The sequence below is a fragment of the Eubalaena glacialis genome, chromosome 2 (assembly GCF_028564815.1).
Source record: "Eubalaena glacialis isolate mEubGla1 chromosome 2, mEubGla1.1.hap2.+ XY, whole genome shotgun sequence".
Taxonomy (NCBI): Eukaryota; Metazoa; Chordata; class Mammalia; order Artiodactyla; family Balaenidae; genus Eubalaena; species Eubalaena glacialis.
Genome location: NC_083717.1, coordinates 122110758 through 122122900, shown reverse-complemented (window position 1 = coordinate 122122900; position 12143 = coordinate 122110758). Strand labels below are relative to the sequence as shown.

General features: G+C 41.3%; 1 protein-coding gene across 2 annotated transcripts in view; it reads left to right on the top strand.

Annotated features, from left to right (window-relative positions):
- STXBP6 (syntaxin binding protein 6) overlaps positions 1–12143 on the top strand; it is a 265716-nt gene that overhangs the window by 22328 nt on the left and 231245 nt on the right. The window lies entirely within an intron of this gene.

The window sequence follows — 12143 nt, the reverse complement described above, 5'->3', positions numbered from 1 at the left end:
TCCCTATCCTCCAGTCTCAGACCTTAGCCTTAGATAAAGTTCTTCCCCTGACTCTGAATGAAGTGTGTGACTCAGGGCTGGCCAATCATTCCTGAGTCGTCTAGCCACAGTGGTTGGTTCAAGAATGGCCTTGTAATCCAAGCTGGTCTAATCAGAGGGAATTTTGAGACTGGGGGGTGGGCGGTAGAGGAAACTCCAGGAAGAGAATCTTTCTTGTTTTCTGCTTAAACCCGGCAGGATGTGGTCTGGAGGTCTAGCAATGGCCTTGCTGCCATAGGGTAGATCTTATCTGAGAATTAGGGACACGAAGAATCCAGATAGAGAAACTGGTCCTGATCACGTTGATTAAACCCAGTGGCAAGCTGTACCTCTAGGCTTTGCGGTTAAATGAGCCAATAAATTCTCCTTTTGGTGTAACCCAGGATTTCTTTTATTCACACCAGAAAGAAATCTTAATTGCCAAGATTTAAAAATCGTGCGTTTTCATTTATAAATCAGGACTTTGGCTTGAGCTAAGTAATTGTTGTTTTAGTAGGAACATCTGCTCTCCATTTTATTATAGTCTGTACCTCTCCCTACTGTCATCTGACCCTGATGCTTCAGGTCTGTTGCCAGCTATCCTGTCGGTTCTGCTGTGCTTTAAATTGTAGACCTGAGGGGGAAGTGAAAGTCAACTTTGTTTCCCTTAATTGTATTACTTGCTTGTCCCTGTGGGTAGTTGGGCTTTTGACTACTGATATAGAGTGAAAAAGGAAGGAGACCTAGATTCAAGCTTTGAAGAGTTTGGACCCTGGAAGAATAGGCAGAGGAGGATAAGCTTACAAAGAGAAGGAAGCCATGGCGGCAGGAAGAACATTGATTGTAGAGGCCAAAGCAAGGAGTGTTTCAGGGTTTCAGGGAGAAATTGATCAACATGGCCAGATACTGTCAGGACGTCAAATAAGATAAAGAATGAAAAAAAATTCTCATTTGAATTTGGCAACAAAGAGATCATTATTGATCCAGCCTGGAGCTGTTTCAGGGAGTGATGGAGCCAAGCCAGGTTGGAATGGGTTGAAAAATGAATGGGAGATGGAAAAATGGGAGATATCCAAGGAGGACAATTTTTATTTTTCCTGTGAAGGAAGCAAAGAAATAAAGCACTAGCTGGAGACGTGAGGTTGAGGGTAGAAAGCTTTAAAAATAGGATTCGAGTGTGTTGAATTGTTGATGGGAAAGATCTGGTTGAAAGGGAGAAGTTGGTTGAATAGACAGGAGAGAAGAGACAAGGGGTAATTGATTATATGAGTCTGAGAAGGTGGGGTGAAGTGGGATCTAAAGCCCAGTGGAGAGATTGACCTTGGGTGAGAGGAGGAACAGGATGCAACAGGAAGGCAGAAGCTGAAGGTCAGTAGTAAGTTAGTCTGATACTGAGAAGTTGCTATGCCATAGGTTCCATTTCTCTGTTAGGAGGCACGGTCATCTGGGAATGGGGGTGATGGTGGTGTGGATGTCAGAAGGGGTGGCCCTTTGAAAGTGAAATAAGAGTTGAGGAGAGTGGGAGAATGAGTGGGTGGGATCACCCAGCATTGTGGAGGACTGACTCGTTAGTGGTTGGTACTCATGAATGTTGAATGACTCTGCAGTGCCTAGGTGCTCAGTTGTGGGCACAGACAGAGCTACCATAGGCATCAGCTATGGGGTTTGGCAGAAGAGGAAGGACAAAAGGGTGAGCAAGGTAAGTTGAGGGCATTTGTCAAGGGTGTTATGGGATATGCTCTATGGAGATGTTGGCCTTTAGAAAGGAAGCTGAGTAAGAAGAGACGTGAAATGAAACTGCAGATGAGGCCCAAATGGTTGATTACAACGAAGGGGATTTTAATGAGGCAGCCGAAGCTGAGGGTATTGTAGTCAGAGGAGGGATGCTGGGTAGTGAGGCTTGGGTGGAGTGCTGGAGAGGTTTTGTTGGAGGTGAGGCAGGCAAGGGAACAGAGACCAGAGTGTCGATGGATTTTGGATATTCAGGTCTCCCTTGCTCATTGCAGGACTAAGACAGGAAAGGAAAATTTTGGTCAGCGTTCAACGTCATTTGTATCTGGGTTGGCTGTTTAATAAGAATCGGTTGTCCATTTCCTCTTAACCTCCTTCCCTTTGATTTCAATGGAAGAGTATATTGAAGTGGTTTGGGGCCTACCTCTGTTTTTGCAATATGTCCAGAGAGTGATATTAGGAAAACTGTGTCTTTAATCACTTTTGGTACAGAAAATGTAAATCATTTAAACCTCTTGAGTTCATAAACTTTTCAGTTGCTGGAATGATTTGGTGCTCTTTTGCCTTCCATAGTCATGTTACTTCTGAAGGTGACTGATGGTGTAATCAAAACCTTTAAGAGGAGCCCATGTTTAACTGGATCCCTTGTGGCTCTCACTATGATGAGCTTTGAAGCCAGGGTAAGTAGGAAGCTATGGCAGAGACATCTGTTGTTATTTGTAACGTGTCATGCTTTGGCAGTAACAGAGCCTGAGCAAGTCCATCAGTCGGTAGTTTATAAGCAGTAATCTGAGAGCTCAAAAAATTCTTCTCTGAATGGTAAGACATTGGAGCCAGCATTGCTTATACGTGAGAGGGAAAAAAGGTTTGGAAGTCTCACCACAGGGGAAAAAAAAACCACTTGGGTTTTGGATTTAATAAGATGCTAATTCTGATAATCTCAAAACATCTGAAGGTTGTGATAAAAATCCTCACCAAGTAATCAGGATGCAGCAGTCTAGAGTCTTAAAAAAAAAAAAAATTCAAGCGTGTAGGCTTTCAGATACAGCATCTATTTGTTACTGATTCTGAAAAGATTAGGTAAGCGACAGAGCACGGGGAAAGATGGTCCGTGTTTGCAGGCAGAGGATGATGAGCAGTGATAGCAGAAGTCCCACAAACACTCAGAGATCTGCCACAGAATGAAGTGTCTTACAGCCCAGAGCAGCTCTGCTGCCAACCAGCCCTCACTCTGCTCTCTGTAGGGCTGTTTGCTTATTCTTCCCCAAGGAACCTGTTTATTCATCCCTACTCTTACCTGTACTTTGCCCCATCCCAATGCCTGTCCTCCCCTTTCTCCGTCTCACATCCATTTTCCCCTGCCCAGTGAGGCCAAAGCCAAGTCCAAAATGATACTAGATCTTTCGTTTCTCTGACTCCTTTGTGTATATTGTTTGTGTATCTTAGTAAGTTAGCTCTTTCATAGACTTATAGATTGTTAAGTTTGTGAGAAACCTTGGATATTTTTTTTTCTCAAACTATTCGCAAAACAAGAATCACTTTACCCAACTCAAGGCTTAACAGTCTTGCAAGTTCCTTTAGATCCTGGTGTATTCAAGAGTCTGGAGACTTGGGTTCTCCTCTCTGGGACTTCAGGCCTTTAAGGATTGCTTCATTTTTCTCCAATAAAGAGAACAAAGCGTTGCTGATGAGCATGGCATATCCTTGACATCTGCTGTTTTATACTGTTTTACCCAAGCAATAGTTCGGGCCCTGCCTTGATCATTTTTTCTTTCTCTCTAAATAACTAAACCACCTGCTTTGTCCTTAGAATTTTTTTTGAAAGGCTTAGTTCATTCTCGACATAAGTGTTCTTGTGGCTTATTAATTCCTTCTGTACTTTTGTGTACATCTTTACTTGCTGTTGTAAAGCTTATAAAGTGGGAGGTGAGGTGTAAGTCTACCAAGCATTGCTTCTTGGGCTCAACAGAGCAGAGGGGGCTGAGTTAAATTGTAGCCAACGAGCCCTTTCCTCCTTAAGGTCCTTTAAAGTCTCAGTTGACTTTGTAAACTGCCAAGAGCATTGCCTGGGATGGGGTAGGCCATTAATGGTAGCTATTCTTATTGGGCCTAGGTGGCTGGTCAGAAAGATCCCGCATTAAGGAAGTTTATCAGTTAAGAACTAATCTCCTACATGAAGTGAACCTCAGGATTTTCATGTCGTGGTAGTTCTCTATACTGAGGCCAAAGCGTAAATGGGGACTTTAGAATCACAGAGTGTTACAGCTGGCAGGAAATAGATTTCAGCATCCAAAATATTATATAGAAGGAAACTGAGGTCTGGAGAAGATTGATAACTGTCCACAGGCCATATAGTTTATATTGGTACACTGGGACCTGGATGCAGCTCTCTGGGCTCTGGAACCAGGATTTTCCTACCAAACCAAGGTGTATGACTCTGAAAAGTCACTCTTGAGGGAGGAATGTGGAAAGACAGGAGGAAAGGGATAGTGTCCGGAGGGCACCCTAACCCTGGGTGGCGTTGTCAAATAATAGCATAAATTTAGAGGTTTAGCCCCTGATATTTCACCACATTACTCCTCTCAGATGGTTGGCCTCTATGTCTGCTCCTTTTTAGGTAAATTCTGGGTCAGTGCTTTGGAAGACCAGGAGGGTGTGGGATTCTAGGAATAATGAGAGCCTCCCGTAATATTAAAGGTCACAGCTTTGACAATGCATTTGGAAAAGACAGAGAAGAGCCTGGTCTCAGAGAAGCCTTCAGGCCCCGTGGGAAACTCGGGTTCTAGTGCATTGCTGCCGAGGCCTGGGGTGGGCGCTCACCATTTAGCTGTGTAAGGACTGAGTTGCAGGTGAGCACAAAGCCCCTGGCAGTGGTTGAGGTCTGAGATATATGGAGAATTTCTGGGAGTCCTGCTTGTGTACACTGCGGGAAGGATGCGAGAATAAAAAAGTAATACCAAAAAAAAAAAAAAGAAGTAATGCAGCACCATGATGACAAAACAGAAAGGAATCCATCCAAAGATTAGGCGAAGAATGTGTTTTCTGGAATTACTGACATGGGAGCAGAGGATGATGGGGTTGTATGTTGTTGAGAAATCCTGTGTTTCTTTACTTGGGGAGAAGACCTGCTAGTGACCCACAGCCGAGAGAATTTGGAAAGAGGGAAAGCTCACGGGTGGATGTCTGAGCGGGCAGAACAAGCGCTGAGTTTGAGCTAGTGGATGGCAAGCTGAGGTTCAAACCCACGCGGTTTGGTTTCACAGCTGGAAATCTCAACTGCTGTGCTGTCTGTCTGCCCCTGCTCAGCTGCCCGCTGTGATACAAGCCCTGGGAGAAGCAGCCAGGTCCAGTTTAAGTTCTCCTGCCCCCTGGTGTCCCCCAGGGATTCCTTAGAGCCTAGTAAGTCGTTGAGATATATGATGGCCCAGGGCCACCCTTAGTCAAATGGCCGTGATTTTTAGGTCCCCATGGAGTCTTGATCTTTTAATGCACTTGCATCCTTTCCTTATACCATCAATCTTATATCTTGGTAACTGAGTACCAACTGGTTTTCTCTGCCCTTTGGAGGTTTTTAGTTAAACTTGGCTCAACCCAGAGCCTTCTCGTGATTCCACACATTCCTGTGTCTTCCTTGCTCACGCCTCCCTCTGCCTCCAAGCGTCTGTGTCCTAAAGTGCTGTCTGTGTCACTCACGTGCGTTCTGAGTGCAACACTTTTTCCCACGCAGTTTCCCCGGGAAACCGTGTCCCATCAGATAGGCTTTTGTGAAGACTCGAAGAGTCACAGTTTGACATATGTGATCTTTCCCCAGCTTTACTGATTCTACCCCGCCTTCATATTCTTTCTCACTCGAGTATCAAAGTTCTGTCCACATAGGGGCAGCTGTGGGACGAGTCCTCACTTTATACCTTAACAACTAGCACAAATAAATACTGCCTATTTTCTGAGAATTCTGGTGAATAAAAGATTTGTCCCATTACATTCACTTCAGCTTGGGTGCAGATATATACAGAGATACCTAGGCCTTTGACTATGCCATTACTGGACTATTTCACATTAATTACTACTAAATCTTTTACTGCTTACTCAGCACTATACACTGTACAGCTGGACAGCACTCACCTCAGATTTCTTTATCTCCTTTATCTGCCAACTTCTCTTAAATGCAAGACTTATTAACTTTGCTTTTAGTTCTCATACCAGTTCCCATGTTTTTAGAACCTAAAGCATGTGTGAATCTCATTCCATCTCCCCTTTCCGACTCCTTGTAGCCTAGAATATAATGATCTTGGTTTGTTTGTTTGTTTTTTTTCATGTCCTATTTCACATCCAGGAGTCTCCCTGATAGTGCAACACACCTAGAATTTTCTTTTGAGTAAAAGCTGTGTGTGACATGTGAATATTCTTTAGACTTGTGTTCCTTTCTCTAGAATCATGTGAATTTCTCCCCATCATTCTTATTGGCATAGATTGTCTGAATGACTTCTTTTCTCAAAAGAGCCATGAGAGACTTAGTGGAATTGGAAACTAGATCCCCAGTTCAAAGGCATCTGGTGGGGATTGGGGAGTGACTGTCTCTAATTCTGAGGATTGCCTAGGATCTCAGAAACTGTGAGATATTTTTTCTAGGTTCAGGGAGTTAGGAATCTGCAACCATTCATGATTGACATAAAGTAAAGGGAAATCTAACTGCATCCTTGTTTTTGCTTTTTTGTTTTTTCCTAGACAAAAAGTTTATTTCTGCTCTGGGGAAAGTAGAAGAGTCCAGGTTTAAAATAGATTACAGTATTCACTGATGAGGCTAAAGAATTAGAAGTTTGTAAAAATCTTTGTTTCTTGGATGAAAAAAGGAAAAAAGGGAGAGGATAGAGTAGAAAAAAGGTGTATTAGGTTATAATAGCAATAGTAGGTAGCATTTATAGAGCATGTATGTGTTAGGTACTGTCCTAGGAATTTTTCCATTTCTCATCTCAGTTAGTATAGCCCTATGACACTCCCACTCTTTATTTTATACAAGAGGAACCCATGCTGCGCAGAGAGGTTAAACAGCTTACTCCAAGTCGCACAGCTAATAAATGTCAGATTTGATGATTTTCACGTTGGCAACATAGCCGAAGTCTCACACTCTTTAACTTCAAGGTTACAATGCTGTATGTTGAGTCATTTTAACTTTTTCCCTCGCTTTGAGTACAGCCTCCCACAGTATATATAAAGCACAGGAGAAGTGGCAGTTTCAGCTTCTTTTTCTTGTTGTTGTTTGTTTATTTAATAGCAGGGTTAAAAAAAAAGGCAGTGTGCAGTCTAAATCAAGTTTAATTAGACCCGTGTGGAAAACATAACAATTATCTATGCCAATTTCCAATGTTTTTCTTTTTTCATGTTCAATTATTAATAGATACGGCACACATATTCTTTCATTTATTTTCTAAGTGAAATGATTGAAGCAGGCATAGGATTCTAAGCTGTTGCCTAGTTTTTTTTTTTAAGAATCTTCATCTGAAAGGAACATTTTCTCTAAAAAAAGAAAAAAAAATCTGTTTTTGTTTGTGGGACACATCTTCCCTTGGAGAATATGGTGTTACCAGGTGTGGAATCTTGGCATCAAACTAAATTTCCCTTTCTCTTCCCTGAACTGATGGAAAGGAGTGGGGTGGGTTGGGGGAGGGGAGGGGTGATGGTGGGATATACATATACATAGATATATATAGATGCACATCTCCAGACATGTCCAGTATCTGGACAGAAGGCCTTTCATTAGGTCCCAGACACCCCTGTTTGTCCCCAGCATCCTGTGCTGAAACTGAGGTTTTAGACGAATCTCAAGAGATTTTCTTGGGCTAGGTTGTCCAGACGGGGTTTTTTTAAAAATAGCATCTCTCCTTTATTTTAGAGAGGAAAAGATAATGAAGACTATCTCCCCTTTCCCAAATATAAAAAGGGTGTTTTTCTGTTGCTTTCATAATTGAATTAAAAATCCCTCAATGATAGTTTTTAATATTTTCTTCATGATTATAATGTTCTTCCTTTATCTGAGCCATGGAAAGGTTCACAGAAATATAACAAATAAAATATTCTTACTATTTAAAAAGAACTGTCTATAGAGTTTTGGTATTATAGATGATTTAAAAATAGTTTATTAGGTTTCTTCCCACATTTAATACAGTAATTGCAGAAAATTTGGGAAATTCAGAGAAATAGATGCAAAGAAAAGCAAATTCTCGTAGTCCCTATACCTGGGAGAATAAACAACAGCAACAAAAAACTTAAACTTACTGTTTTCATGTGTGTTCTTTATCTGTGAAGAGTTTTTACACCTTTCTCTGTGTTGAGTTTTCGTTTGTTTCTTGGTTAGGATCATACTCTAAATGCAGTGTTGTTTCCTGCTCTGTTGGAAAGATGTCTCAGGGTCAGAGACAGCGGATTCAGGGCTTCTTTGCTGAACCTACCCTGTCACAGGTCAGCTGGCAGCCTCGGTCATGGGGTGCCTCAAAAACATGCTGTGTGCTCCATGCTGCTGAGTGCTGGGCGGCAGAGAGGACCTGCCTTCCCAGCTCACAGAATCGCTGGAGAAGACAAGCAGATGTTTTCATGGCCACTTCTGTTTTTTTGGAGTGGAAAATTTCAAACATATACAGAAATAGAACATTACAATGGACCCTGTGTGCCTTTCTCCCAGCTTCAACAATGGTCAATTTATAGCCATCTTTCTTCATTTAGATCCCAACCTCTTTTCCCACACCCTGGACTATTCTGAAGCAAATCCCTAACATCCTATTATTTCACTAGTAAGTATTTCTATACACATCTCTGAAAGACAAGGACTCTTTCTTTTCTTTTAATACTGTAATATTATTATCATACTTTAAGAACTTCTGTAATATAATCAAATATGAAATATCTAGTCAGCGCTGAGATTTATCTGTTTTCTTCATTTTTTTTTTTTGGTTTGTTTGTATCAGGATCCAAATAAGGCCCAGACATTGCAATTGATTGACATGCCTCTTCAGTACCTTTTAGTCTGTAGGTTCACCCTTCACTGTCTTTTCCTTGCAATTTATTTTTCGCCAAACCAGACCATTTATTCTCGTCTATTGGCTGGATTTTGCCAATAACATCCCACAGAGTTAAATGTTAAGTGTTCCTGTGTTTAACGTATTCCTTTAGCCACCAAATTTCTTGGGAATTGGTAGTCACATCTAGAGGCTGGGTCAAATTCTATTTCCATTTTTTGTCAAGAATACTCATCAGGAGGCATTTAACACCAGTTCCCTGTGTGTGTGTGTGTGTGTGTGTGTGTGTGTGTGTGAGAGAGAGAGAGAGAGAGAGAGAGAGAGAGAGGCAGAGAGAGACAGAGACAGAGAAGGAGAGAAAGAGAGAGAGATGTGAACAGTTAATGCTGATCCTTGCTGCCTAATCAATTCATTAGGGGTTTCAAAATCTTCATTTCCATCATTTCTTCATTTATTAGCTGGAATACTTGAATAAAGAGAAACTTCTGCTAAGCAGCTACTTGGTTCTCCTGGGTAAAATTTATGTAGGAAAGGCAGGAAATATGCCTGATTCTTTCTCTTTATTTACCAGTTTTTAAAGTAATTACGGTTGACCCTTGAACAACATGGGGGTTGGGGTGCTGACCCTTCATGAAGCTGAAAATTTACATATAACTTATAGTCCGGCCCTCCCCATTGGTGGGTTCAACCAACAGCAGATTGTGTTGCACTGTAGTATTTACTACTGAAAGAAACCCACATATAAGTGGATCTGCACAGTTCAAACCCATGTTGTTCAAGGGTCAACTGTTGTTGGCTCCATTAGCCAGCTAATTAGTAATGTCCTCAAAAGGTAGCCATTGAGAGAGAGTGAGAGAGGTATGTGATTCATGAAGAATTCATGAATTAAAAAATATTGGTGTTTTAATCCATTGCATTTATTCTTGACACTAAAATTGTCCCGTCTTTGGCCAGTGGGGGTCCCTTTGTGCTGGCTCCTGGATCCTCTTGATATGATTCTAGTGGTCTTTGACAGCTTCTCTGCTTTCTGTATGTTAAGATATTCGAGGCCAGTGGTTCTCAAAGTATAATCTGAGGATGCCTGAGGGTTCCCAAGACCCTTTGAAGGGGTCTGTGAAGTCAAAACAGTTTTCATTATGGTACTAAGACATTGTTTACCTCTTTTACTTTTATTTTCTTATGTGTTTAGTGGAGTTTTCTAGAGGCTACATGTTGGCTCTTGGAATGTGTGTATATTCTTGTTTTCTAGAATTTTCTAAAGTAAGCTCTTTGGAGTCTTCAATAATCTCTAAGAATGTAAAGGGGTCCTAAGACCAAAAAACTTGAACTGCTGCTCTAGGCTCATTTTTTAACATTTCTTGCCATGTACATGGAATCACTGGTGACCTTGTAAATCAGCTCCCTTTTTTGTCAACTCTTTTATTATGTGTGAGTGATCTGCTTCAAATCTCAAAGCTAATAAATAGCAAAACCAGAATTTGAATCTAGATGTTTATGCAGTAGTTTTTTTCCCTGTAAAACAATCACTGATGTCCAAAATTTATGATTAATTAAAGCTTAGAAATTGTAAACACTGCCCAAAATGCCAGACACGTACATTTTAGAGGCCACCAAGCAAAATTAGCAGTTCTTTTTCTCCAATGGAATGGCTGTCGAAAAGGGAAAAACAGATGTAGAGGCAGGATGAGTGGTTGCTATAGCTCCATGATATAATGTAAAACCATACACTGAATATGTTGTTTTTCTGGTCACAGTAAGGAAATTCAGAATGCAGTAGTAACTCATTAGCATGGCAACTTTTAAAGATTTCAGTCATCTGGCAAAAAGCCTGCTTAGCCCGTGGAATTCAATAATGGCTCATGCGGGCTTCCCTGGTGGCACAGTGGTTAAGAATCTGCCTGCCAATGCAAGGGACACGGGTTTGAGCCCTGGTCGGGGAAGATCCCACAAGCCACGGAGCAACTAAGCCCGTGCGCCGCAACTACTGAGCCTGTGCTCTAGAGCCCGCGTGCCACAACTACTGAGCCCACGTGCCACAACTACTGAAGCCTGCACGCCTAGAGCCTGTGCTCCACAGTAAGAGAAGCCACAACAATGAGAAGCCCACACATCGCAACGAAGAGTAGCCCCTGCTCACGGCAACTAGAGAAAGTCCGCGCACAGCAACGAAGACCCAACACAGCCAAAAATATAAATAAATAAATTAATTAATTAAAAAAAAAATAATGGCTCATGCATTTCCCACTAATTTCTGAACCCAGGTACCGATTGATTGCTTGACCATGTAGCTTAGAAATACCTTTTTTTCATCTTGTAGTTCGTTGAATCAAATCCTGCAAGAAAGCATCCTGCAGTTTTCAGATAATGGTGCCTTAAGCCTGGGACACTAATTTTTCCATCACTAGTTTGGGATTAGCAGATGCAAACTATTATATATAAAATGGGTAAACAACAAGGTCCTACTGTATAGCACAGAGAACTATATTCAATATCCTGTGATAAACCATAATGGAAAAGAATACGAAAAAGAATATATATTTGTTTAAATGAATCACTTTTCTGTACAGAGAAATTAACAACATTGTAAATCAACTATACTTCAATCAAATTATAAATAAATAAATAAAACAATTTTTCCATCGCTGAATAGTATACAAACCTCTAAAAGATGGCTGCTTAAAACCACTGGATTTTGCAGTTCTAGGTCCTTGGGGGAATCTTTATTTTGTCTCACTGTGTTGAGCTGAACTCAGTAACTTGTCCTTTGTTTGCCATTCCCAGTAACTGCAGCTTCTTTTGGATAATGAACAACATTGACTCTTATTTCCCAGCCACACAGGAGAGCTTCCATCATAAGAAAAGGAAGTAAGCCTTCAAAACGGCTTTCTGAAGCTAGTGTATGTACCGGAGACGATCAGCCTTACGTAACGTCCTTGAGTATTTGCCAAAGTAAGAAACACCTGACAGCCTCAGGTGCCATCTGGAAAAGTGTCATCATAGAGGAAGCTTGGCTCAGAGCTCACATCCCTGTTCAGGTGCTTCATCATTACTTTGTGGTTCACGTGGGGAGTGAGGCAAAGAATTTGTCCAGAGTTTCAGGACTCTCAGTAAAATGCAGATTTCTTTGTTGGAAAGTAGATTTTGAATACTAAATATGTTTTTTTCTTTATGAGCAAACTCATTTTCCACTGGAGCCTTGCTTGTGATTTTTCTCGACATTAAATATCATAGCAAAATGATTTAAATATCTGTTCTAGGTGACTGGTTGCACTTAGATTTATGGATTTGTAAAGTCAGGTGCCTGGGCTTTTCTAGCAAGTCATTCATTGATGTTGCTGAAGGTAGTTTTAGAATACGTGCGAGTCAGAGTAAAGGTAGTGTTTC